Source organism: Poromitra crassiceps, assembly GCF_964638095.1.
Source record: "Poromitra crassiceps genome assembly, chromosome: 6".
Taxonomy (NCBI): domain Eukaryota; kingdom Metazoa; phylum Chordata; class Actinopteri; order Beryciformes; family Melamphaidae; genus Poromitra; species Poromitra crassiceps.
Genome location: NC_139627.1, coordinates 6,577,595 through 6,583,594, shown reverse-complemented (window position 1 = coordinate 6,583,594; position 6,000 = coordinate 6,577,595). Strand labels below are relative to the sequence as shown.

At 46.6% G+C, this 6,000-nt stretch overlaps 1 pseudogene across 1 annotated transcript in view; it reads right to left on the bottom strand.

Moving 5' to 3' along the window:
• Positions 1–3,044: 3,044 nt before the first annotated feature.
• LOC310778695 (V-type proton ATPase 116 kDa subunit a 2-like) overlaps positions 3,045–6,000 on the bottom strand; it is a 54,938-nt pseudogene continuing 51,982 nt past the window's right edge. The window contains exons 17-19 of the transcript in view: positions 5,274–5,413; positions 5,137–5,181; positions 3,045–3,167 (exon numbers count right to left, since the gene is read on the bottom strand). The product of the transcript in view is annotated as a V-type proton ATPase 116 kDa subunit a 2-like (transcript). The remainder of the gene's footprint in view (positions 3,168–5,136; positions 5,182–5,273; positions 5,414–6,000) is intronic.

The following is a 6,000-nucleotide window of genomic DNA, read 5'->3' as shown; positions in this document are numbered from 1 at the left end:
CTCCTCAACATGTATCTGTATCGCTCCGGCTACGACACTCCTCAACATGTATCTGTATCGCTCCGGCTACGACACTCCTCAACATGTATCTGTATCGCTCCGGCTACGACACTCCTCAACATGTATCTGTATCGCTCCGGCTACGACACTCCTCAACATGTATCTGTATCGCTCCGGCTATGACACTCCTCAACATGTATCTGTATCGCTCCGGCTACGACACTCCTCAGCTACGACACTCCTCAACATGTATCTGTATCGCTCCGGCTACGACACTCCTCAGCTACGACACTCCTCAACATGTATCCGTACCGCTCCGGCTAAGACACTCCTCGCATAGCCTGAACCTTGGAGGAACCTTCTTTGACTTCCTTCGGTGATCCAACTTCACCGCCTGGACTTTTCTCTTCAACCCACGCCGCCATGTTTGCACGTCCGACCTACATCACTCAGAAGACACTTTGATGACACTTTGATTTCAAAGCCCCGTTACCACCGAATCCTTCGAGGTCCTCTCATCTTACCTAAATTACCTGAAATCATATAGCCGTATACCCACGATCCTCTCTTCGTCTCCAGTTCCGGCCAATTGGCCACTGGATTCTGACTCCACCATCACCTCCGGCTGTCCTCTCCTCATCCGATATCTCCCCCATCCACTACTCCGGACACTCCTTCAGAATCGGTGCCGCCACTTCATCCCTCGCAACGGCACCCCGGAACACCTCATCAAACTCATGGGCCGCTGGTCCTCCCAGACCTACCGTCGATACTTACGATCAGATCTCAAAGATCTCCGTTCTGCTCAGTCCTTTCTCTTCACCTAACTGGAGGTTTTTGGGGGTCTGTCGAAGCTGCTCGACTGCTGGACTCCTCGGAGACCGGAAGTAGGCTGACCCCGCCGAACCTCCCCAAACCACTGACGATCCGCCGAGACGGATCCCACGCTCCACCGAGATGGAGCCCATATACTCCGCCGAGACGGAGCTCATTATCCATTCAAATAAATGGTCAAACGTTCCTGGTTGTTGTGTGGTCCTTGCTAGTGAATGGAAGCTTACTAAGCGAGTTTCAGGAGCAGGACCACGCAATCAATCAGGCCTTCACAAGCCACGCCTCCCCAGGTGAACCTAACCTCCTATATAACCTCACCTGGCCCGTTGTCTCCTCTTGGCTCTCGCTTCTGCGCCCCTCCCCCCCACCCTCTTGTGTTCTCTCTCCTCCATTTCTCCGTCTCCTCCTCATTCTGTCTTCCCGTATAGGTAACTAGAAGTAGGGGGTCTGTCGAAGCCGCTCGACTGCTGGACTCCTCGGAGACCGGAAGTAGGCTGACCCCGCCGAGCCTCCCCAAACCACTGACGATCCGCCGAGACGGATCCCACGCTCCACCGAGATGGAGCCCATATACTCCGCCGAGACGGAGCTCATTATCCATTCAAATAAATGGTCAAACGTTCCTGGTTGTTGTGTGGTCCTTGCTAGTGAATGCGCTTCCAAAGTTATACAGCTGGACAATGCCAGCAATCATGTTGTCATTAAAATCATCTGATGAGTCGAGTAGAGGGAGACTTAGAACAAACCTGCAGGTAATATGAATATATATATATATATATATATATATATCCTATATATATATATATATATATATATATATCCAAGTGCTATAGGAATTAAAGTTATTTTATGGCAGCCTGTATACACTAGAAGGCAGATTTCATTTCTGCACAATTACACAGGTCATAGGACTTCGTGGTGACTGTACAAAAGCTCACTTACTTCCTGAAAACTTCACTGGGGCTGAGATTTGTGGCAGAGGAGCTGCTGCCCACGATGGTATTCTTACCACAGAGAGCAACATTGGTCACATGGTCACAGGACCAGGGTAAAGAAAGGGCTCTGGAAGGAGCTGCCTAAGTAGTAAAACGTCCAGGCAATGAAGATAATATAGTGACGGCACAGCAGAGTTGACACAGGTATTGGCATCCTAATGCCAATACATGCAGTCAGAGACACAACTTCAAGTATCTCTGAACACCGTGGAAACAATTAAGCTTAACCCAAAATCACAAAGCAGAATGAGGGGTCCCCGGTCTATTTTCTACCTTGTAAGGGGTCCTTGGCTGAAAAACCTTTGAGAACCTCTGATATATGGTATATACTTATTTCTTTCATATTCTTCTCCCATTTTCTCACCAATTGTACTGGGCCAATTCCCACTGCTGTCCCAGTCATTGCTCCACCCCCTCTGTCGATCTGGGGAGACTTGTAGACTAGCACCATGCTTCCTCCAATACATGTGCAGTCACCAGCCGCTTCTTTTCACCTCACCTTCAGCGAGGAGTTTCCCCGGCAGGACGTAGCGCGTGGGAGGATCACGCTAAGTTCCCCTGACCGCCTGAACTGAGTTTTGTGCTGTTTAATGTGTGTGTGTGTGTGTGTGTCTGTCTGTGTGTGTGTGTGTGTGGCAGGGTAAGAAATTAGTGGGGGCTCGGGGCAAATTGCCCGTAAAAAATCTAAAATTGCCCTTCGAATTGGGATGATCGGGGCTTTTAAATGCCACCTTAAAATAAAGTTAACTTTGTGTATATTGATACAGACATTACTCTGTATTTGCAACGCGTGTCTAGATTTTGTTCTGCATTGTACCTAGACAACCCCCACCCCCTTCTTCTACTAGCATTATTTACCTCAGTGACAGACAGCACAAGCTAGCTGGCCAGCGAGCTCACTTGCTCTCTAGTTTTTCAATATGCAAACCACCCGCTGAGTCAGGACTAGTAGAAACGGATTGAAATGAAATAGAAACAGTGGCTGACCCTCTCCTGGTTTAGTTTAGTCCCTGGAAATGATCGAAAATTATCTTTTTAAAATACAAAATATTTTACAGGGGCAAAAAAAGCCCTTGTTAAAAAAACATTAATTTCCTACCCTGGTGTGTGTGTGTGTGTGTGTGTGTGTGTGTGTGTGTGTGTGTGTGTGTGTGTGTGTGTGTGTGTAACAATAGTGACATAATGAAAGTGCCAGGGACTTGGGGCTCTAGTCACTCACAGGTGGTTGAAGACACTGAGCACCACTCCAAAGCTCATGTGTACGACACCGATAATGACGGACATCTTCATCTTGTAAGAGTTCAGGAAGGACAGGCGATTTGTCGCCATGTTCCATATCTGCCAGAAGAGCAGAAAGAAACTGAGATCAGTGAAGATGATATGACAAAAAGAGTGAGTAAAGGTCGTTGCACACCAAGAGCGACACAAATAAACGTTCAGAAAAAGTCAGAATAATTCGCGGGCAAATTATTTGTCCAAAAATATTCGCACAAAACGAGACGCAATTTTGCGGTTAAATTAAATCGGTTCTAAGCAAATAATTGCGGCGTGAAAAATGAGTGAACATCAAGCAGCGAAGAAGACTTCTGAGGAGAGGAGAGAGCATGGAGAGTTCCACTGCTTGGTACAGGAGCTGAAACCACGACCTACTTCAGGATGTCTGTGGGACAGCGTTGAGTCCCAGAGAGCCCAGTGACCCAGAACACCGGCTATCCGTTTGTCTGAGGTCAAATAATATCACAAGTAATAATAAATAAGTCCAGTTTTAACAGTGTCCGCGGTGTGCATTTGGTAAGCTGAGCGCATTTGGCGAGCTAACTTGGTTCAAAATGTGTGCCAGGAGGAGTGGGATAATGAAGCTAATATAGCATTTTATAACTCAAGAGTGAATCACTTGATGTCATTTCATAATCGAGACATTTGTGATTTCCCTCTGAATCAAGTTTGTAGATGTGACTTGTGTCAGGTCCTGTGGTTACCAATATGCACATACAAATATAACTCGCCTATGTAGCTGCCTATAGTCATGACTCCATCACAGTATCATTGCCTACACGTTTTTTTTTTTTATATATCCCCCCCCCCCCATTAGTGCTAATTTATATTTATCCTGGTTGCTGCTCCACCCTCTGCCGATCTGGGGAGAGCCGAAAACTGGCTCCATGCTTCCTCCGAGACATGGGCAGTTAGCCAGCCGCTTCTTTTCACCTGACAGAGGAAGCTTAATCGGTAGGACATAGCACGTGGGAGGATTACGCTATTCCAACGAGTTCCCCTCCCTCACGACCAGAGGAGGCACCACATCAGCAACCAGGATATTGCATGTTTTGGTGAAGGGGGTTCCTATATGAAGGAAGCCCCCGGGAGGCACGGGGAGAACATGCAAACTCCACACAGAAAGGCCCTTTTGACGACCCCACCCGGGCGGTGGGCACTCGAGGACATGCGGACGGGCACGCATTCCTTCAGCGTTCACAGCGTCCCAGGTGGGAATCGAACCCAGGACCTTCGAGCTGTGAGGAGACAGCGCTTACCACTGCACCACCGTACCCCCCCCCCCCTACATGTTATTTTTGTCTATGTCTACCTATCTAGAGCTGTTCATGTCACAGGTGGAAACTTTGCTAAAACCCGGGGGAAAAAACGTGCCACAAATTAGTTCAGTGAAATTTTGCCGTTGATATGCACGGTTGCATTGACTGGACATAGGTATAATACTGACGTGCGAATAAATCGCACAAATAAATGACTCTTGGTGTGTAAGGGCCTTTTAGACCAGTGGTTCTCAAATGGGGGTCCGTGGCACTTTGCCAGGGGGTCTGCGAAAAGTTTTCACGAAAATAAAAATACAAACTTTTTGTGTATGCAAAAGCTTCATAGTTCAACAAAAATATTTTATGTTTTAAATCTAAAATGGTTCATGGATTACATTCTAATCTAACAAACCTATCAATTTAAAAGTCGAGCACGTTACCGTGGAAACAATTAAGCTTAGCCCAAAATCACAAATCTGAATGAGGGGGTCCCCGATATATTTTCTATCTTGTAAGGTGTCCTTGGCTAAAAAACATTTGAGAACCTCTGTTTTAGACTGTATTGTGAGGTGCAGTATCATCTGATTTACTCACAGGATCGATGCCAAATGGGTAGGGTCCCGTGAACACGCCACTGATATTGGGGTCTAACGTCAGCAAAGCGTTTGTTTGGAGGGTTTCATTTCTGCAACGTAAACATGGAGGTGTCAAAGAGAAAAAAAAATGACGCATATACACACCATTAATTATTATTATTTGTTTTGAGGACTCACGTCCACTGCTGATTTAGGAACATCATCATAGAACATCATCCAGACCTGAGGGGCAACACAAAAAACCATCCATGAGAAAGAGATGAACAACAACAAAACACCACGTGACAGATGAGAGGGGGAAAAGCAGTCCCTGCCTCGTTACTGGATCGTTTCTTCCTCTGCTTCTTCTCCGTCAGCACCATCCACAGGGCGAAGAACGTCATTACCGCCCCGTGCCCAAGGTCACCGAACATCACGGCGAACAGGAAGGGGAACGTGATGATGGTGTAGGGAGCTGTCAAACAGAGACACGTTGAACACACTTGCTTCTGAAGTGCTCCAAACCTGCGCTCAACAAGGTTTCAAGTTTGTTCATCTAATACAGGGGTGGGCAATTATTTTTCATGGGGGGCTACATGAGAAACCCAGATTGTTGCCGGGGGCCGAACAAATATTGTCATGCCGTAACCCATGGATGGGTAACTTTGGTGATAGAGAGGGCCACAAAAAATGTCCTCGCTACCAGGTTTTGCTGAGGGCCGAACGGCGCCAGCGCAAAAAATTTGGTGCATTTGAAGCCAGGTTTAGAGTAATAACTCATTTTAAATTAACAATTGTGATGTCATTATTCAGTCTTAACCACCAAAATTTGATCCTTTTCTCACTCACTCCTATGTCACCACCTGCTCTCAGGGCTTGAAATAAACTTTTTTGACCACCTGCCAATATGGCTGCTAGATTTTAAAGTTACCAGCCAATTAGAATTTCCACTAGCTGAAATGTTTTTCTTGAAATAAATCAGAATATGAGTGGGTTAATTTAAGCATAAGTATCAGTAAGTGTCCCGGGATGATCAAAGCCTGTGTTGAGGGTCACACGAAC